Source organism: Kogia breviceps, chromosome 11 (assembly GCF_026419965.1).
Source record: "Kogia breviceps isolate mKogBre1 chromosome 11, mKogBre1 haplotype 1, whole genome shotgun sequence".
Classification (NCBI taxonomy): domain Eukaryota; kingdom Metazoa; phylum Chordata; class Mammalia; order Artiodactyla; family Physeteridae; genus Kogia; species Kogia breviceps.
In genome coordinates this window covers 43567771-43590165 of record NC_081320.1, presented here as the reverse complement: position 1 = coordinate 43590165, position 22395 = coordinate 43567771, and the positions used below count along the sequence as shown (strand labels likewise).

Below are 22395 nucleotides of genomic sequence, written 5' to 3'. Positions count from 1 at the left end.
GTGAACGGAGTGGTGGGAAAACACGAGTGTGACCCCATGGGGTTGGAGGATGGGGACATGTGAGCAGAGCATCACCTCAGGTGCTTTGAACAACGATGTTCTTCAAAGGGGCCGATGGGCCACAATTCGTTACACAGATGCACCTAAGGTAAACAGTGACCTGACAAGCAGACACGGACATACGTGCACCTAGGTAGATGCAAACACGGCACTTGTATGAAAAACCTGGTCACAGGGCAAAATGAGCCCAGTCTGTGTAAGCCTGAGAGGCAGGGCAAACTAAGCCCAGGTGCAGAGTGGGAGCGAGGGGCGCTCTTCCCGCACATCTCACCAGGCTGCCTAAACATCCTTATCCTACTCCTCTGTACCTGAAGTTCCATCATTTAGAGGTTTATTTGCCTAATATGTCTTGTCCTTTTAAAGGCCCTCCCTCTTGGGAGATTCAGTTGGATATTTGTCCTTTCTACTGATACATCACTGTGACCTAATGAGCCGGTTCTCTTCCTGGAGCTTTGCAGACATCCAGGGCTCATAGGCCCCCAAGGAGGACATGGCGCACTTAGGGATGCCCACTGAGAGGATGCAGCCTGCCTTATTTTATTGTAAAAGGGACCCTGGGTGCCTGGGAGTGGAGAAAAAGGGGTACCTAGGAGTTACTGGGGCACTGAAGAGGGAGGGGGGAGGGAACGTCTGCTTACCCAGGGCTCTGTCTAGGATAGGCTCCCACCACCTGCCATGCTCATTACAGCCTCAGGATGCTGCTTCTCTGGGAGAAAAGGAAAAGACGTGAGCAAAAGGTTGACAATGCAGCTGGGGATAAAAATGACAGGAAAGACTGCGTTTGATGGAAGAAAAGCTCATGGTGTGGAAACGTCTTTCTTTTCTTTTTTTTTTTTTTTCGGTACTCGGGCCTCTCACTGTTGTGGCCTCTCCCGCTGTGGAGCACAGGCTCCGGTCGCACAGGCTAAGCGGCCATGGCTCACGGGCCCAGCTGCTCTGCAGCATGTGGGATCCTCCCAGACTGGGGCACGAACCCGCGTCCCCCGCATCGGCAGGTGGACTCCCAACCACTGCACCACCAGGGAAGCCTGGAAACTTCTTTCTTAAAAATCTAAAAATAAAGACCTAGAACAGGCTTCCACCTGTCACGAGACTGGAAGTTCTCAGAGGGAAGCCCTGCCTGATTTTGCTCCACACTGTATTCCAGCACCTAGAACAGTGCCTGAGAGATGGGAGGTGCTCTATAGGAAATGGTTACATGAGTGAGGTGGGACAGACCAACACACAATGGGAGCTCTTCCAGGCCTTCCAATCCCATGTCTGAAGGCCCACCGACCATCCGTGGCTGCACCGTCCCTTGCTAGAGTTATGGATGGGCCTCTGGGGAAGCAGAAGCCCGCTCTGCAGACCCCTACAGAGATATATGCTGAGCTCTGCTGGTTTTCTGATGTCCCCCTGGGTCGCTGCATTCATTAGGCAGCATCTGCTAAATGGCCAGCCCACCTGTCACATCCAGCTGCCCAGGCATCTTCCTGCTGACGCCCACCACAGGAGGTAGATGCTGCACCAACCAAACTTACATTTCCTTGAACTAAACCTGTGGTTCAACGGGCGGCAGGTTCTGCATCAGCAAAGACTGAAAGGAAATTCTTGGGAGTATTTTCCACCTTTCATTTTTGAGGAAAAATAAAACTGCTGATATTCTGTTAGACCCAGTGCCCCAAGGTGATGTTTATGCCCATATTTTCAATCTCCCCCTCCCTTCATTGGGCTCAGAGGATTAAGTGGCACAGGTAGTAGGTGAGGACGTGGCCACGATTCTGGAGGAAGGTAGAACAAGGTTAATGTTCTGTAACCATGAAGCAGTACAAAAATATATACTATGAAAACTATGGATCTTTACAACTTGCAAACCTCTTTTGTCAATCAATCAAAAACAGCACTGGAGGGGCTTCCCTGGTGGCGCAGTGGTTGAGAGTCCGCTTGCCGATGCAGGGGACACGGGTTCGTGCCCCATTCCGGGAAGATCCCACATGCCGCAGAGCAGCTAGGCCCGTGAGCCATGGCCGCTGGGCCTGTGCGTCCGGAGCCTGTGCTCCACAACGGGAGAGGCCACAACAGTGAGAGGCCCGCGTACCGCAAAAAAAAACAACAAAAAAAAAACAGCATTGGATTTAGCCGGTGACACTTCTACCTAAAGCCCATCTACAAAAATCCAGGTACACACAGAAGCATCTCGCTCGGTGCGAGGCTCACAGTAAGTTCTCAACTAGTTTCTGTGCGATCGAGAAACAATTGAACGCAATGTGTGTCTGGCCCCATCAAGATCATATGTGTATGAAACAGAAAGCCTTCCTGATCCCTGGGTACACATGACGTGTACACCATACTGAGAAACCAGGGCACTAAGTGGACATTCCAGGGGCTGTGTCCTGGGCAAAGAGCACTGGACAGACTCAAGAGACCACAGGTCTGGTACTGGATCTCCAACTAATTCTCTCTGTGATTGACAGCAAGCCACTTAACCTCTCTGGGCTTCTGTTTCCCCAACTGTAAAGTAAAGAGCGGGACAAGGCAGCCTCTGAAGTTCCTCCCAGTTCAGAGGTGCTCTTTTGAGTCTGTGATTTGAACACAGGATTGTGATTTGCTTGGTGCATGTGGGGGAAGAGCTGAGACTGGAGACACAGCCCCCTGGACTCACCCCCTCCAGCTGTTATCCTCAGATGGCCGTCAGGGATGTGGGAGGTGAGGCCAGAGAGGAGGATCCCGTGTTATCTAGAGTCAGAGCAACATGGGCCCAGGGCCAGGCAGGTTGCCTCCAAACAAAGAACTCAGCCTAGGGAGAGCCCACTGTTTGCATGGGGGAGGTAATGTCTTTCCTTTGGGGAGATGAAGGAAACAAAGGAGCTTGGCAGAGGGCTTTGAAGGCCACAGCTCATGCCCTGGCTTCTGGGGGAGGGGGACCGGCAGGGGCTAAATTTGAGCCACAGAGCTGGGAACCTCACAAGAGGAAAGAGTCCCTGAAACGCCTCACGGAGAAGTACGGGCTTCAGACCTCCCTCTCTTTCAATCCGCCTGCCTCTGCTAATTAATTCTCATCTTGTCACAGTCACTCTTGGCCCATAAGTCCCGCTTACAATTTCCCATCTATATTACCTGGCATTCAAGAATTCCAGGCACTGACAGACATACAAAAAATAAGACACATTTGAACAAATGAGCAGCTTTGATAAGCTCAGGGTCCAAAGGCCACCTTTATTAGATCTGCCATCGGCTACAATTTTGCAAATTCTTTTCTCTGAGATTTTTTTGGCAGCACACGTTGCTTCTTGCAGGAGATGTGAAATCGCTGCTGGCACGCTCCTCCCCTGCTATCCATAGACTGCTTTTTAAAGAGACTTTAATAATGCATAGGAAGGGCAGGGCAGTGCATGAATTAAACAGCAAGCCTCCACCAAGATGAGACGTGCTGCTTGAAATCAGGCTGGTGGGCAGAGCAAATGGACCCACTTTTAGCCTGAGTCCTCTGGTTTGCATCAAGAATGGGAGTTTGGATCCCAAAGCCTTTTCTGAGGATGCCATCTGACAAGTGTAGGTCTGAGCCAACTTCAGCTTGTCAGGAGCCAATTCTCATTTCCTCCCAGCAGCCTGGCCACACAAATCATTGCTAGCTGGACAAACAAGAAATGCTTTTCATTTAGCCTTCAAGAGTTCTAGGGGTGACTACGTATTTGACTGAGGTGTCAAAAAGTTATCAAAAAGGTGCTGCAAGTCTGGTAAAATACGTCAAGGATCAGAGGCAATGCAGTGGAAAGGAAGGGAAGATTCTATATCTGGATTCCCAATGTGCAAATTACATAACCGATGTTACTGTGCCACCTGGGAAGTTGTTAATATTGTTAATAGTACAGTAAGAGTTGGCAAGTTTTAAGAAATGCACTGCTACATTGATTAAGAAAGGATCGCCTTTCTTGTCCCCAGGTCCCCGTACTTTCCACCCCCCACCCCCCCACACACACCCACACATACACACACACACACACACACACACACACACACACACACACACACACATGCACAAAACCCACCCCCAGGAGCAGATGCGCAGACTTCATCCCTGTTGTCAAGGAAACCAGTCTGTTCTGAGCTCTAGATTTAGAAAGCCTGGGCCTGGCCTCAAAACTGCGTTCTGCCCACTTCTTCTGATGGGCCTGCCATCTCTTCCCCACCAAGGACACCCTTTCACAAAGTTGCTAGCGTTGGCCTGTAGACTGGGTGCTCCATGGACAGACAGTCCAAACTGGCCCGCTGGCAGCTGTACAGGCTACATGAACAAATCCATGCGAAAAAATGAGTTTATCCACATGGAAAGGGAGAGGACAATTGACAAGGGCCTGGGACAAGTGCCAAGTGATTGACCCACATTCCCAGGAATGGCTTCGGGAAGCAGGATCAACCACCCAAAGCCAGCCCAGCACTTCTGCCTCCAAAACATCTACCCCCATGTTTCTCCAAACAGGAGGGTCACCCCACTGGCCTCCACCAATGGTTCAAACCTGGTGCTCCACCTGAGGCAGGGAGGGGGGCCCAGGGAAGCCATTTGGGGTACGGGGACTGGGTAAAATGCTCCCAGGTGGTTGGGGGCATTTGGAGAGTCAGAGATAGGACAAGGGTCTGGGAGGAGGGGAGAGAACCTCAATATTGCTGCCACCATGGGAGGGGGTGTCTGAGATGCAAAGGAAACAGGGAAAGACAGGAGGGAACCGGCTGCTGGCAGGAGGGGGAAGAGGACGACCAGCATCTTTAGGGATGTTCTCTGTGAGAAGCAAGCGTGGGGGATAAATTAAAGGGCCCTGAGGTGACATCTGCTAAGGACGGTCTTACCCAAAAACCAATCCATGTGCTTGATCCTCTGAACTCTCTGAGCCAACACTGTGTCAGTACCCCTTTCAGAAGTGAGCACCTCAGAAGACCTAAATAGACATTTCTCCAAAGAAGACATATAGATGGCCAATAGGCACATGAAAAGATGCTCATCATCGCTTATTATTAGAGAAATGTAAATCAAAACTACAATGAGGTACCACCTCACACTGGTCAGAATGGCCATCATTAAAAAGTCTACAAATAACAAATGCTGGAGAGGGTGTGGAGAAAAGGGAAACCTCCTACACTGTTCGTGGGAATGTAAATTGGTACAGCCACTGTGGAGAACAGTATGAAGTTTCCTCAAAAAACTAAAAATAGAGCTACCATATGATCCAGCAATCCCACTTCTGGGCATATACCCAGACAAAACTATAATTTGAAAAGATACATGCAGCCCAATGTTCACTGCAGCACTATTTATAATAGTCAAGATATGGAAGCAACTTAAATGTCCATCAACAGCTGAATGGATAAAGAAGGTGTGGTGTGTGTGTGTGTGTGTGTGTGTGTGTGTGTGTGCGTACACACACACACACACACACACAATATGGACTATTACTCAGCCATAAAAAAGAATGAAATAATGCCACTAGCAGCTACATGGGTGGACCTAGAGATTATCATACTAAGTGAAGTAAGTCAGAAAGAGAAAGACAAATAACATATGATATCATATGTGGAATATGATGGAATCTAAATACGTGGAATCTAAAATATGACACAAGTGAACCTATCTACAAAACAGAAACAGACTCACAGACAGAGAAAACAGACTTGTGGTTGTGGGGCGGGGAGGGATGGATTGGGAGTTTGGAGTTAGCAGATGCAAACTATTATATATAGAACGGATAAACTACAAGGTTCTATTGTATGGCACAGGGAACTATCAATACATTCAATAACCTGTGATAAACCATAACGGAAAAGAATATGAAAAAGAATATGTATTATATAATATCTAGATATATAATATCTAGATATATAACATATATAACTGAATCACTTTGCTGTGCACCAGAAACTAACACAACGTTATAAGCCAACTATACTTCAATTTTAAAAAAAGGAAGTGAGCAGCCTCCACCTTGAACTATACCTTCTGGATACATGGTTTATCTGCCTTTGTAAACCAAGATCCTTGAGGGATCCATTTCTGACCCATCTCTCCATCCGCCACAGCCCTGGAAGGACAGCTTGCACAAACTAGGACTGATGAGGGTCTGCTGAGTTTTCATGAATGAATGAATTCTTACTCTAGATCTTGTGAAATTACCTACCCAAAGTGTTCACAATTTTGAGGTGATTATAAGAAGAATTTTGATTTCTATCTCTAGAGTTCATAGTATTAGTTGGGTTTTCATTTCTAGCGGTGCTTTATCCGACTGCCCCAATTATTGCGATTGCTTTGTTGTAATGAACAGTGACGGTGATGGTACTGATTCTTGTCAGCATAGGGAAGCTACAGTGAGACATCTGCCTCTATTCCCCACTCTTCATCACAGAAGCCAGGGGGCTTCCCTGGTGGCGCAGTGGTTGAGAATCCGCCTGCCGATGCAGGGGACGCGGGTTCGTGCCCCGGTCCGGGAAGATCCCACGTGCCGCGGAGCGGCTGGGCCCGTGAGCCATGGCCGCTGAGCCTGCGCGTCCGGAGCCTGTGCTCCGCAACGGGAGTGGCCACAAAAGTGAGAGGCCTGCGTACCACAGAAAAAAAAAAAAAAAAAAAAAGATCCTGTGTCACAGAAGCCAGAATAACAGGCCTATGGGGCAGATCTAATAAACATGACCCTTGCACCGTGGCTTACAAAAGCAGCTAACTTATTCAAATGTGTCTGCCTGAGCAGTCATGCCTTCCCTCCTCAGGCGGGTACAAAATGGCAAGGGAAGAAGCTATGTGCGCAAAACCAGTGTCTTCTTCAGCTTCCAGGGGAGCAGAAAGGCTGAGAACAGTCAGATGGCAGTGATTACTGTCCCTAGTCAGGAGGAAGGAACATCGGACAGGCACGAAGGTATCAAGGAGAGTGTCACAGGGGCAGTAGTTGGATTGAAGGTGGGCCAACTGGGCACACACCTGGAGCACCCATCATCAAGCAGCATTACAGTATCACTATTGTCATAGGTGTAGAGATACAGTGCCAGTTTTAACCAGGTGTTCATAGAAACAGCACCAGTTAACTAAGATTTCCGTACATGACTCCTCACACTATGGTGAAATGTAAACTGATTCTGTTCCCCTGGAGCAGACAGAAGACTGAGGACAGCTCCTTGACTGTGCTGACCTACAAGTTTTAAGTATTTTTGTAAAATGCCCCTCCAGGGCTTCCCTGGTGGCGCAGTGGTTAAGAATCCGCCTACCAATGCAGGGGATGCAGGTTCGAGCCCTGGTCTGGGAAGATCCCACATGCTGCAGAGCAACTAAGCCTGTGCACTACAGCTACTGAGCCTGCGCTCTAGAGCCTATGCTCTAAAGCCCACGAGCCACAACTACTGAGCCCACGAGCCACAACTACTGAGCCCACACGCCACAACTACTGAAGCCCGTGCACCTAGAGCCTGTGCTCCGCAACAAGAGAAGCCACTGCAACAAGAAGCCTGCGCACCGCAACGAAGAGTAGCCCCCGCTCGCCGCAACTAGAGAAAGCCTGCGCGCAGCAACGAAGACCCAACACACCCAAAAATACTAATACTAATAAATAAATAAATAAAAATTTTTTTTTAAATGCCCCTCCAACTCTCATGGTAGAAGCATGACAGTCCCCTGAAGTCTGTCACCACATTCAGCTGAAATTTCTAAATTAAAGACAGGATAGAGTGTTCTGTACTGAGATAAGCTATTTAGCTTATTATATAACTCCTAGAAATTTTCATTTGCCTTTTGAGAAGCTGCCCAGTTCAGAAAATCTGATGAGTGTTTTCTTTAATTGGGACATGAGGAGAATTTATTTCTCCTCACTCCTCCTTTATATAAAAGTTAAATGAATACTTAAATAATATCAGCTTGGAGGGAGGCAGAATCATTAGTCCATCGAGGATGCTCATAAAGTACAATTCAGGAGAGAGATCATCCTTATTATAAAAAGGATACTTCAAGCTTCATACTGTTTTGAAACATTGAATTCATCCAAGTTCCCCTGCTCTGATTCCATCTCCCTAAGAACTCTTCCGATTGTGATTCAGCTCCTCAAATCCATGTGAGGCCAAAAGAGAGCACGTTCTGGCAAACACACCACAGATTGCCTCTGATTTTCACTACCACTCTTTAGAGTGAAAATTATTATACCCATTTTACAGAAAAGGAAACTGAGGCCCAGAGAGTTTAAGTGAGTTGCCCAGGAACACACAGCTAATAAGTGGTAGAACTGAACACTGGACCTGCATTCATCTGATTCCAGAGTCCAGGATCCTACAAGGCCTCCAATTGTTTCTATAGCTCATTTACTTATTTATTTTCTAAATTAACACCATTTGTGAGACTTATCTGTAAATGAAAACAAGAATCCAGTAAGGGAAGACCAGGATTTTTAAAATGATTACAAATATTTTAAGAAATTCCAGTTTAGGATGGTATCTGGCTAGTGATCCATAACTCACCCTCCCCCAACTTTTCACTAAAAACCAATGTCAACTCACATACAAAATCAGATGATAACTTATAAGAACTCCAAAAATGAAGACTGACAATTAGACTAGAGCTAAAACAATGGATGAATATTTACTTGTCACAGGATCTGTGAGATTGAAGGAGAGGCACAAATAGTGACTGATATGGGCACTTGTCTTTGTCACCTACAGGACAGAAAGCTCATTAGCTGGAAGGTGAGGCCTTATTCCTCCCCAGCTAAATGCCTCCCCTCAGGGTCTATGACCTCCAGAAAATTTAGCAAACTTCCCACTATGATGTGGAAGGTGCTCCTCCAGTGGCCAGAGCCATTTCACACACATATCACCCCTGTGAGCATCTCTCATGCTATTTCTGTACCAGGTTTCCAGTGTCAGTCATGCAACACAGCCAGGACAGACATGGATTCCCATGCTATGTTGCAGCCAGAGATTTGAAGACACAAATGTAAAGTGGTTATGACAGGATAGGTGTGGGAATGTCAAACAAAATCCACCTCTAGACTACTCATAAAAAGTTATGTGGGGTCTCCTGAGGAACCCAGGAAGGAGGCTGAGCTAGGGCCGCTGGGCCACGGGCTGCCGCAACTGGGCTGCAGCAGTCATTAGCAGGTTATGAACCGCCGGAGGGGAGGAGGCGCCACAGGCGGCGGCGGAGACAGCGGGGGCCCGGCAGGGGCAGTGGGGGCAGCAGGGGTCGGGGGGCCAGCCAGTTCAACCGCTTCTTGCAACTCTCCGGGCGGCTGCACCTGCCAGGCCACAGACCTCCACCAGCACGAGGCGGACATCGCTGTGTGGCAACTAATACCAATCTATGTGTTTGGAGGTTACAACCCAGGTTATGATGAATCAGGAGGGCCAGATAATGAAGACTATCCTCTCTTCAGGGAACTCTGGAGGTATCATTCTGCTACAGGAGTATGGCACCAGATGGGCACAGATGGCTACATGCCCCGAGCATTGGCATCTATGTCACTTGTGCCGCATGGAAACAACCTGTTAGTGTTTGGAGGAGCAGGCATCCCATTTGGTGAGAGCAATGGCAATGACTCCCATGTCTGTAACGTGAAGTATAAGAGATGGGCTTTACTCAGCTGTCCGGGGAAGAAACCCAGTCGTATATATGGACAGGCCATGGCTATCATCAATGGCTCCCTTTATGTCTTTGGAGGGACAACTGGCTATATTTACAGCACAGACCTGCACAAATTAGATCTCAGTACCAGAGAGTGGACACAACTGAAACCAAACAACCTATCCTGTGATCTACCAGAAGAGAGATACAGACATGAAATTACACATGATGGGCAGAGGATTTACATCTAGGGAAGTGGTACTTCTTGGACAGCTTATTCCTTAAACAAGAGTCATGCATACAACCTTGAAACGAATGCATGGGAGGAAATTGCAACAAAACCCCATGAAAAAAATAGGTTTTCCTGCAGCCCGAAAATGTCATAGTTGTGTTCAGATAAAAAATGATGTGTTGGGCTTCCGTGGTGGCGCAGTGGTTGAGAGTCCGCCTGCCGATGCAGGGGACGCGGGTCCGTGCCCCGGTCCGGGAAGATCCCACATGCCGCGGAGCGGCTGGGCCCGTGAGCCATGGCCACTGAGCCTGCACGTCCAGAGCCTGTGCTCCGCAACAGGAGAGGCCACAACAGTGAGAGGCCCGCGTACCGCAAAAAAATAAAAAATAAAAAAATTTTTAAAATGATGTGCTTATTTGCAGGGGCCATAATGGAGAAGTGATCCTGGGAGATATCTGGAAGCTGAATCTGCAGACTTTTCAATGTGTAAAGCTCCCAGCTACCATGCCAGAGCCAGTTTATTTTCACTGTGCAGCTGTTACACCAGCTGGTTGCATGTACATTCATGGAGGAGTGGTGAACATCCACGAAAATAAACGGACTGGGTCGTTGTTTAAGATCTGGCTGGTGGTTCCTAGCCTGCTGGAACTGGCATGGGAGAAGCTGCTTGTGGCCTCCCCCAACCTAGCAAACCCCTCCCGAACACAGCTTCTGTACCTTGGACTTACACAGGGACTCATCGAGCACTTGAAATGAGGAACTGTTCATTGATACTGGAAATGTTAATTTAAAGAGACTCCTTTATGGGCAGTGTAGAATGTTCTACAGAGAGGCTTGGTTACCCTGATTAAGGCCTTATTCAGAAAATACATCAGATGCCTTTCTGTAAATTGTTTTAAATTTATGGAATCTCACTTTCCCTTGTGCTTTTTTCTTTGCTTCTCTCCCTTCTGCCCCAATACACACACACATACTCACATACTCACATACTCCCTCTTCCTTGATGAAGTTGAGGGAAAGTCTGAAAGTATCTTAATAATGTGATGAATCAAGATAAGATAAAGAAAAATGTAAAGGAACTCTATAAACATATGACCCTTTCAGGCAGTGCTCTATAAATTAAAGCAACATCATCAATAAAAACAAAACTAAAATTTAACATATTAAATCCAGCAGCAACAACAAGAAGTTTGGGGGATAGAACAAGAAGGCCAACCTTGAGACTCTTGCAGATTATAGGGAAAGCGAGATGTTTAACTTCCTGTTTTCAAAGGTACACCTAATTGAGTAGCTGCATCTAATGGCACCGGTGGTTGATATCTTGCTGCCTAGGTACCCAAACCGATCCTTTGACTTTGGAGAAAAGTTAAGCAGCTCAGCAGCTCTTGATTAGTGATTTCTTTTCTCATCCTTATGGTGCCAGCAGTGGTTAGAGTTGACTTGTCTAAAGACTTTACTGTGTGCTGTAGTTTGTGCTGTTTGTTGTTGCTCTTAGAAATTATGGCACCAAAAACATTTCAAATCAAGAAATTTATGGTGGTCAAAGTTCTTCGTTCTGGGCAGTTTTGAAATTCTCCTACGCTTATTAATGGTTTCAAGTATCTTTTTTTTTGACTTCATTGTGGGGAATTGCAGACCCCAAGTGTTTGGCATAAATGCCGTGGGACATAAGTTCATGAGAGGCCAGAGTAGAGCAGGGCAGGGAGGGCTTCTGCTCTGGGCTGTGAGCTTGGACTGTCATATAGGCCATTTCCTTTCAGAACTGTTCTTTTCTCACTCTGGACCGTGCACCTGCCCTATTCGCAGGCAATGGGTTTTATCTCTAGAAAGCCAATTGACCCTTGATTTTTCTCTTAGCTTTTTGCCTCGTTTTCTGTCTGCTTTAATGTGCATGGTGCTGTGAGTGATTGCCTAGTAACTGGAAAAAGGTCTTGGGCGAAAGCCACAGGTCATTCTTCCTGATGAACTAAGTATCGTTTTAAAAACTAGCATGAGGAAGGAATGAAACTGAGGATCATTCATATTGGTGTGAAATTTTAGTTCTGGTTTGTCTTGTGTTGTATTTTAATTCTAAAAAAGAAATGACCTAAATTTTCACTTGCTTTGCCATCAGGCTGCTAGAGTGGTCACTGAGACATAAGCAGCTGGAAGTCCTTCGGTGTATGAAAGGTGCTAAAGGTGTGCAGGAGGGCACCGTGCTGATCTTCCTTTTGGTTACATCATAACAGGAGACTCAGATGGGAGACTAGGGACATGTTTTTGCTCTGAGTGCCTCTTTTGCGTTTAGCTTTTAAAATTATTCTTCTTTTTCCTTTGTCGCAGAAGGGAATCTCCTAGGCTCATGTGTGGATTTAAAATCACCCTTGAGTTATGGTTAAAAAGTTACCATCTAGTGTTCAGTTCTGGGGAAGAGAAAAATGTGGCCTCTAGACTTGGACTCCTAACTTCCAGGCCTTATTACAACCTCCCATCCATGTGGGGTTGATTTCGTAAAGCCTGTGTTCTGCAAGGTCTTGTAACAACCTTTCATCTGTGAGTTTGGGTCCTTTTGGGGGAGTGAGGGGCTGGGGAGAGACAGGAAAAGGAGCAACTCCTCTAGAGGCCCATCCCCCTCTTGCCATGACCAGTCTGGCCTTTAACTTCTTACCACCCACTGCTAGGCTTGTTCCAATGAGGAGCTCTCTCCAGAGCAAGTCAGTCTGAGCAGCTCCATTAGTTCAAAACAAAGCTTTGCTGCATGACTCCAATCTAGTCTCTGGAAGTTTGGGGGGGGTAAACTATCAATAATTAAACAAGTCACACTACCCAGGGTGGCAAAAGGATCTTTGTCCTGGATTGATAGGGACCAAAGACTGAATGCTCAGCCTCTGTGCTTATCCTTCCATAGTCCTTAGGATATAAGCAGGTCTCTAGTTCTACGACACCAGAGAGCTGCAAGAGAGACTGGTTCAATCCACACTTGCTAGCACACTTTTTAAAACCTTCTGAAGGCGGTCTTCTTTGAGGTAGATTTTGGAGGCCTGACATCCGAGACCTTGTGTATGACGTTTGCATAAAAGTACATATCCTTGGTCTAAAGTGTCTTAATATAACACTAGTGAAAATGATGTAGTATGATCAGCTCTGAGGGCTACAGAACCACACATGTGCACATGTTCTGGATGCCAAATGAGACTGTGTATATGATGACTTAAATGTAGATGACTAGAATTTTATATAGCGAGTCACCAGGCATTTTAGTATATCCAAAACCAGCACTCTGAATTCCTGACACTGTTACTTAATTTAGGAAAGTTTATGCCTGCTGCTTCTCTGCCACTTTGAGGTACTCCAAGAAATCTTACTGCAGTCCTGTAAGTTTAAGTGCAATATATAGAAACACATATGGATATATACAGAGTATATATAAGGTATGACTATAAAGCAGGTAGACTACTATTTTGCATCTGTCTTGGGGAAACCAGCTCATTACTTTAGAGTCAAATTATACCAAAAATTTGACATGTGATTGGTTGGCTTAGGCCAACTCTTGGTAAAGCTGGACTTTCAAGTCCAGTGTCTCTTTACTCCAACTCTTAGAGATTTATTGTTTCTTGGGTTTGTTAGAATTGAGACTTTTCCCCAGTCATCTTTGTACTATCTCATGCTTGCATACCTTACATTTCTTGGCCTAGGAACAAGGAAGTCTACCTGTAAGGAGTTTTCTAAATGGAGAATTAAAACCTAATATTTAATACTATCAGTTCTCCCATGTATATACTAATTTATCGGTGAATGTAATACTTTATTAAATGAAGAAAATGATGCTTCCTTCATTTAATAAAGTATTTTCCATATTCTGGAAAATCTATAAACCAGTATAGAATAGATTGAAATTTTAACTGTTCAGGGGCCAAACTGAAACCCTTTCTACTGGCAAATCTTCTTTTTTCAGGGCCCTGGTGACATGATGTAAAAATTTGCTCTAAGCTATTCATGTCCATTACATAGCTAGATTTTAAAATATAATAATAAACATTAACATTTCTAAGCAAAAGGTGTATTAACAGTGACCTTTCGTTACCCAGAGTAAAGCACAGATAATTGAAATCCATAGATAATCAGTGTTTCGACTTATCTATCAAACAATTGATTCATTTATAGTTCTTCCTTCTCCCTACCCTTTCCCACAGGCAGCTCCTTTTTAAATGGAGTGGGGCTAATGTGTAGTTAGAAATTGAAAAGCAGGAATCATGGAGGGGCTAGAAACCAGCAAACATATAAGCAGCCCCGTTAGCTGTAGGCGGTCAACCTGATGACAGCGGTTAATGATGAGTTTCGATGTCACTCTTCACTCTTCTGCTTTGGCATAGTCTCCTGCCTTGAGTTCTAGGCTGTCTCTCCTATAACCACCAAAGAACTCTTAGCACATATTGGAAGAAAAAAGCTGTGTATGATGCAGAGAAAATCCCATCATTTGAATACATTTCTTTGGCTCTTTGCAAATACTTGCTTTTCCACTATTCTTGAAGAGGTCCCAACCTTTCCTATAACCCATATAGCTTGGCTTGTAGAAAAGGTTGAATTATCCTCGAAGACTACTTGGTCTTAATTCTGTAAAACCAGTTTGTCTTTATGTGGTCTTAAAGATGTTTAGAAGGTGGCATGGGTTACTGAATCGTCTACCTGCCTGCACTCTGATATAGCACAAAAAGTCAATTTCCTTATTCTTCATTGTTCTAGCATTGAGCTCCAGGATGGATGAGGGTGTATGGTCCTATGATCATAAGCTTCCAAAACTGGTCAGCATTTGCTTAAATTGCTTAGGTTCCCCAAATGCCTCGGGGGCTCTAGGAGCATTGGCAGAGCCTGAGGTAGGCTTGGTAGAGTTCTGTAACCTCTGTGTGCGTTGCCACCAGATCATGCCCAGCAGTGGCGTTTCCCTTCTAAGGTCGTTAGATTTGATGGAAAGCGACCTCTTCCCTCATCTGGTGCTATGAAAAGAAGTTTTGAGTTGTGCTTCAAAAGTGGTACCATCTTTCGGGGCTTCCCTGGTGGCGCAGTGGTTGAGAGTCCGCCTGCCGATGCAGGGGATACGGGTTCGTGCCCCAGTCCGGGAAGATCCCACGTGCCGCGGAGCGGCTGGGCCCGTGAGCCATGGCCGCTGAGCCTGTGCGTCCGGAGCCTGCGCTCCGCAACGGGAGAGGCCACAACAGTGAGAGGCCCGCGTACCGCAAAAAAAAAAAAAAAAAAAAAAAAAAAAAAGTGGTACCATCTTTTTAATATAATTTTCATGTTTTCATCTTTTATTTTTTCCACATTTTAGAAGTTTTTAAAAGGCCGTGCTTAGTCACTGTACAGGGTGAGTCAGAGGCAGTTTCACCAAGCTGTAGTAATTGCTGTTTCACTAGTTGCACATTTGGAATACAAAGGAGGCATCAGAAATACACTGACTTTCTCAAAAGCCACTTCCTTGTACACAGAGTCTGAGCAGGGACAGCGCCAGGCATCTCCCTGTAAAGGCACCTGCCAATGAGGATTTTTCTGGAAGAACTAGGCAAGAAAGGGAAACCTCACTCACATGCAGTCTCTGAGGCGAGCCTGGGCTTAGCTCTTGGTACAGGGTATGCTTAGGCCACACAAGATGCTTGCCTTACTTTAAAACTATTGCCACAGTCCTGTTAAATAGCGTGGAAGTCCTTTTGCACTCTGGTGTGCATGCCGTATGTTCAGGACAGCTTTTCCCACCTTACCTGGTTTCCTACAAGGAGGTAGGAAATATAGTGAATTTACCCTAAAATGTCCAATCTGTATTTATGTATCTTGTCAGTGTTTTGCTGTTGGTTTTCTAAAACAATCTGAGCAATAAATCTTATCCAGATCTAAAAAAAAAAAAAAGATATGTATTTGATGAAGTCATACAATATGACTAAAAGTAAATAGCTGGATAAATATGCACCAGGGAGAAATAAATGTAAACAATCTATGAGTTGCAATATTTATATCAAAAACAATAAAATTCAAGGTAACTAGATGATACAAAGATTATTTTATATTTGAAAAGAGTAATTCCCACAATGAAAATATCATATTGAACTATTATGCGTCACATAACATAGTATTGGACTGTAGATATAAAGCAAAATCTATTGAGAATTGGTGAGAAAATAACAGGAGCCCAATAATAATGGGTGACATTAATATGCTTCTCAGTCAAGACAAATTAAAGAGGCTAAAAATAATGGGCAAGGAGGTAAAGAACCTGAATACGTTGATTAATTAAATTTAAGAGAATCCCTCACTATCCACGTCCTCACAATACAAACTCAGGAACCCAACAGATTTAGATAGCAAGGTGTATATATACTGAATGTAACATTATAAAAAAGAATTTCACTGCAAGCATCTAGAGCAGAATAAAATGCCAGTTAAAACAAACATTTCAGCAAAGCTTTTCTTTATTCTAAGAAAAGCATCATTTATTCAGGGAGATAGTGGAGGGGGTGGGTTGTTTTGTCTTGTTTTTTGGCCTAGTAAATTTTTTGATGGGACCCTTAAAAAATGAAAAGTGAGCTCCTGCCTCCCTTGCTGTGAAGTAATAAGAAATATATATACTAGTCAGTGATTCCAGTTCCAAGCTGGAGAGCCTAAAACCCTTTTAAATTTCCATAATAGGGGTGCTAGGAGTGACTTTTGTTCTAATATTTGGTCTTTGACCCAGAGCTCCTAAAACCCTTGTAATTTCCTAAGTGAGGGTGTGAGAGACGCATCTTACACAGAGCTCCTAAATCCCTTGGAAGTTCCTAGGTTATAGAAGCATCTTTTGTTCTGATGAGGTAACTGTTAGTAGGCTCCTGGTTGGGGGATGGTCACCAGAAAGACCAAGCTATGAGTAGAATCTTGGAACTTTCAGCCCCACCCTTTATCTTCTCGGGTAGGGAGAAGAGCTGGAGGTTGAGATAATAATCAATCAATCATGCCTATGTGATGAAACCTCCATAAAAATCCCTAAAGTACAGGGTCTGGAGAGCATGAACGCACCCATGTGCTGGGAGGGTGGTGCACCCCAACTCCACAGAGACAGATGCTTTCGCACTTGAGACCCTTCCAGACCTCACCAAGTACCTCTTCATCTAGCTGTTCATCTTTATTCTTTATCCTTTATTATATAATAAACTGGTGGATGTAAGTAAGTGATTCCCCAAGTTCTGTGAGCTGTTCTAGCAAATTATTGAACCCAAGGAGGGGGCTGTGGGAACCCCTGGTTTATAGCCAGTCAGTCAGAAGTTGCAAAGGCCTGGACTTGCAGTTGGTATCTGAAATGGGGGCAACGTCATGGGACTGAGCCCTTAACTTGTAGGATCTTACTCCATGTAAATAGTGTCAGAATTGAATTGAATTACGGGACACCCAGCTAGTGTTGGAGAATTGGTCAGTGTGGGGAAAAAAGAGTCAGATATTTGGTGTCAGAAGTGCAGTTAGTAAAGGAAATAAGTGTTTCCTTTTATTTGCCAACCCACCCCAGCCTTGATGTGGAAAAAGATGGTGAGACAAGGGGATAAATTGCCCTACAGAGGAAGTAATTATTGCACCAACAGCAAATGGGGAAAGATGAGAGATGCAGACACAGGCAGGGGCACTGGGACACAACACAGCGAAAAGCAGAGGCCTGTAGACAGAAACAGACAGTGAAAAATTCCCGTTCCGAGAATCACTGATGTCTGACATTGAATGTAAAAGTTGTTTCCAGCCCTATACTCTGAATGCCTTCTGTCTGCCTCACCCTTTGATTAAAAGCCTGCATGCAGAAGAGCCTTGGGTTAGTGGTGCTTTGGGAGAATAAAGGACAGGTTCGGTGAGAGCGAATGTATTAACAAAGAGGGCAGCTCCTCTGGAAGGCAAGCTCTCAAGTGTGATACTCACCAGGATCTGTTTCCTCTCTACTTTCAGGTATAGGAGAGGATGGTAATTCCCCACTCTCTTCCAGTTTGGTCTTGCCACGTGTCTTTTTGTGGTCAATGAAATATGGACAGGGGTTCATCTGGAAAGAAGTATTTTAGAACCCTTCCTCCTGCTGCAGCTACCAGCAATTTCCAAATGGTGACAACTCCACCAGCTTAAGTCTCCGAGTAAGGAAGACATGGGACAGGTCTCCACACCAAAATTCAGTGGACATGCAGCAGGAGCAAGAGAGAAACCTCTGTTGGGTTCAGCCACTGAGATCATGGCGTGACTTGATACTGCAATGTAATGGGCCTGTCATGACCAACAGCCTGCTGGGTAAGGTCATGGTCAGAAGCACCAAAAGCATGGAGTAAGAGGTGGACCAAGAAATGCTCACCCGGGCTTCCCTGGTGGCGCAGTGGTTGAGAGTTCGCCTGCCGATGCAGGGGACGCGGGTTCGTGCCCCGGTCCGGGAAGATCCCACATGCCGCGGAGCGGCTGGGCCCGTGAGCCGTGGCCACTGAGCCTCCGCGTATGGAGCCTGTGCTCCGCAGCGGGAGAGGCCACAACAGTGAGAGGCCCGCGTAACACAAAAACAAAGCAAAACAAAAAGAAATGCTCACCCCTCCACGCAAAAAGTCTTGGGGAATCTGGGAAAGGCACAGGCCTTCCCACAGTTTGTAGAATAGGGGCTTGAACTGTTTTGATTGCGTATTAAAAGAAAAGGTAAATTGCGTATTAAAAACAGGCAGGAGGTCTTAGAGATATTTGTATTATACCTTAATGGAGCATTTATAAAAATTCATTACAAATTAGGATACAAAGGAACTTCCAGTAAACCTTAAATACTGAGAAAGACATAGGGGAGAATGTAGGGGACACGGGTTCGAGCCCTGGTCCGGGAAGATCCCACATGCCTCGGAGCAACTAAGCCCGTGCGCCACAATGCTGAGCCTGCGTTCTAGAGCCCGTGAGCCACAACTACTGAAGCCCACGTGCCTAGAGCCCGTGCTCCACAACGAGAGAAGCCACCGCAATGAGAAGCCCACGCAATGCAACAAAGACCCAATGCAGCCAAAAATAAATAAAATAAATTTATTAAAAAATCTATCAGGGCTGGAGGAGGCAAGAAAAAGGCACAGGAGGAGGTTATCTGCCAGCGAAGCCAGCCCAGCCAGTGGGGCGTAGGAGCAGTAATAGGAGGAAGGGAAGAATATGTGCTGTTACTCGGCAACGGCCCCATTTTAGAAAATGGCTGCTTATTTCCATTAGATGTTAGTGTTTAATCAGCCAACTTCTAGGGAAAGTCATAGGTTCCACAAGCCCCAGGCATAATAAGCCTATAAGAAGCACAATTCTCAACACAGAAAACAATCCAGTTCTGGCTTTGCAGTTGTCCAGGAGGGAAGGAACAGATCCACTTTCGTGACTGGTTCACGGTGTATCATCCTGCCTTGGATCAGGACAGCCACCTCACACTAGGACTGGCGTACAAAGTGCCACTAGTTATTGGAGAAGTGGGAGGGAGCCACGGCCCACAGGGGAACAACCTGCCCCCAGCTTGTGGTACAATAGGTATGTGCCACATCTTTGTGGGTGGTGACAATCTGGGCCCTACCCCTCTTTCCAGGGCTGGGGGAAGCCCCTCCTCCAACCTGAACCTTTACTTAAACTCTAACTAGTAAATCTGATCCTCGATGTAAACTACGGGCTTTGGGTGCTAATGATGTGTCAGTGTAGGTTCATGGATTGTCACAAATGTACCATGCTGGTTGGACATGTTGACAAGGGGGGAGGCTATGTATGTTGGGCTGGGAGTCAATAGGAAAATCTCTGTACCTTGTGCTCAATTTTGCTGTGAACCTAAAAATGCTCTTTAAAAAATTAAGGCTATTTTGTAAAAATCTAACTAGTAACTATCATTTGCAGCTCTAACTTGGTAACCACTATTTATTGTCCGCCTTTGACATTATCTGGTTCGTTCTTGTCTCCTCTATTCTCCTCACCTTCTCTCCTCTTTTCTCTCTTCTTTCTCTCTGCCTCTTCCTCTCTCACTTCAGACCAGTCCTAACCACCCTAAAGTCTGGAGGGCAGGATCATTATCTCAGCTCCTCTACCACACACCCCACGCAGCGATGGGCTTGCAGGCAAATCAATTGATCAAGTTTTGACATCCCTCTAATTAGCAATAAAATGAGGATGTTGATCTGGTTTAGAAGTTTTCAAACTGTATTCTGAGAACCCTGAAGATTCTAAAGAAATGCAACAGGGGTTCTACAGGCATTTGATTCTACCTTCTCAAACTATTTGAAAAACTATAATAAGCCATGCATTCTAATATTCCTAATTTAAGTACATCTGAGACTACCGATACCTTGGGTTAATTCTTCTTTTCCATGACTTCTTTTCCTTCTGCAGATTTGAGAACTGCCTAAAATATGTCCTTGAATAGGAAAATTCTATTTCTGAGTTGGTAGTTTTTTGGAAAGTAAAGCCCATTCATGTCTGCTCACGTGCAAATGTGCCATCAGGTACACCACCAGTGGATACATGCACTGGGCTGAACGAAACACCACAAGCAGCTCAGCTATACCTGCTTGGAGCCAGCTCTTGACAGGACAAAACTAAGTTTTCGGTGTTCTTCTCTAACTTCTAATATTTCTACATATATTGACTCTTTTAGATGAAGTGAAATAATTACCCATAAAAAGAGAGCAAGGTTTTGTATGTATCACCCAACACAGTAATGTGTATGTGCAATTGTATAATATATACATTGTATGTATGACTCATAAAAGGGTAAGTGCAAAGTATAATTGGCTGTATTTTTACCCTGTCTCTCTGGGAGTTGGATTACCATGAGATACATGTGAACATGAGGCATCTCTGCTCTACAGAAAATGTTCAGTGTCATTGACGGTGGTAACTTGTGGTTATCTTTACGCTGCTGCTTTGCACATTACAATCACCCGGGTAATTTATGAGAGGATCCCCACTTCAAAACTTAACATTGATACAAGAAGAGGAGAAATGTTTTTTCTTCTCAATAAGTGTGTAAAATTGCAAATAAGTTTGTAAAATTTAGGAAGATTTGTCAGGTTTATTTTTTTAAGAACCTAGTTTTAAAAACCCAGAAATAAGGCCTCCTGGAAGCTGTGGCTGTAGCTTATTTAAAGCCATCTCTGTGCACAGCAAAGACAAGCACAAGCTATTAAGAAGGTGGCAATGCCTTTCAAACCAAGGTTTTAATTTGCCAAGAAAATGAAGACATTGTCTTTAAATATTCCCTTCTCAGAATTACTCATAATACCTTGGGGAGTGAATTCCAGAATATTGGTTTTTTCATAACAAAGTTTAAGGCAGAGAGGTGGTTTAAACATTTCACATGAAGCAAGAAATTATTCTGAGTGTATTTTTCTGATAAGAAACTTAGCTAGATTCCTCTGAAACGTAACAAGACTACCGCAGCTTGCAGATCATGCTGGTATTTTTAATAAATCAAATGAGCTTCATTTGGCAATTTAGGGTCACAATATTACATGCTTACAAATCATTCAGCATTGAAAATGAAAGTATTTGGACTGAACATTCCAAACAAAATGCATTTGACTATTTTAAAACTCTGGGTAAGTATCTGACAGAAGTAAAGGCTAAGGAATAATTTAATAGCACTGTTGAACATTTCACAGTATCAAAAGAACACTGACAAGAATTTTCTACCAAACACTGCAGATTTAAATTGGCCGAGTTGCTCATTCAATCAACTCCATCCAAATGGAACACTCTTGCAGAAAAGGGACGAACGCTGTTGTTAGATGTTGCGTGATCCAGCTGAGGAAATAAGCATTCAGCAAATGCCGTGTAGATGGTAGAATGGTGAGCAAAACCAGGCAACATCCTGGCAAGCATGGAAGGTGGAGATTGGTGCAGGAAACAGGCACTGACCTGTAACCACAGAAACAACTGTACCTGAATCCGTGACAGCTGCTGTGTAGGAGGGGCACGCTGTGCTGGGAATCCCTATCATTAGCGAATTTGGCCTCCTAGTAAAGCAGGTCAGGCAGGTCAGGGACAGCATCTCTAAGAAGGAGACATTTGTGCTGACATTGTAGGGAAGAATAAGAGTCAACAATGAAGCAGGGAGGAGAAAGTATTCCAGGCTGGGGCATTAGCATGTACAAAGGCCCTGTGGTGGACCAGAGCACAGCCAGTATGAGGAATCAAAGGAAAGCTAATATGAAAGCAGAGCCGAGGGCTTCCCTGGTGGCGCAGTGGTTGAGAATCCGCCTGCCAATGTGGGGAACACGGGTTCGTGCCCCGGTCTGGGAAGATCCCACATGTCGCGGAGCGGCTGGGTCCATGAGCCATGGCCACTGAGCATGCGCGTCCGGAGCCTGTGCTCTGCAACGGGAGAGGCCACAACGGTGAGAGGCCCGCGTACCACAAAAAAAAAAAAAAAAAAAAAAGAAAGAAAGAAAGCAGAGCCGAGGAGCCTGGAGAGGCCAGAGGGGGTGACACGTGGGAGCCAAATGCTGCTGGGTCATATTTCTCCATTCAGCCGTTTACAATCAGTCATTCATGAATCAATGTTTACTGAGAGCCTTCCGGGTGTCAGACAGTG

At 45.1% G+C, this 22395-nt stretch overlaps 1 protein-coding gene and 1 pseudogene across 6 annotated transcripts in view; one reads left to right on the top strand and one right to left on the bottom strand.

Moving 5' to 3' along the window:
• ADD2 (adducin 2) overlaps window positions 1-22395 on the bottom strand; it is a 111223-nt gene that overhangs the window by 63324 nt on the left and 25504 nt on the right. Inside the window, exon 1 of one of the 6 annotated variants that reach the window (XM_067007438.1) lies at window positions 699-741. The exons of the other annotated variants lie outside the window; for them this stretch is intronic. The gene's annotated coding sequence lies outside the window, so the exon portion shown is untranslated. Of the gene's footprint in view, window positions 1-698; window positions 742-22395 lie in introns of those variants that run through there. 6 annotated transcript variants of the gene reach the window in all.
• Window positions 9160-10607, top strand: LOC131765183 (kelch domain-containing protein 10-like; annotated as a pseudogene).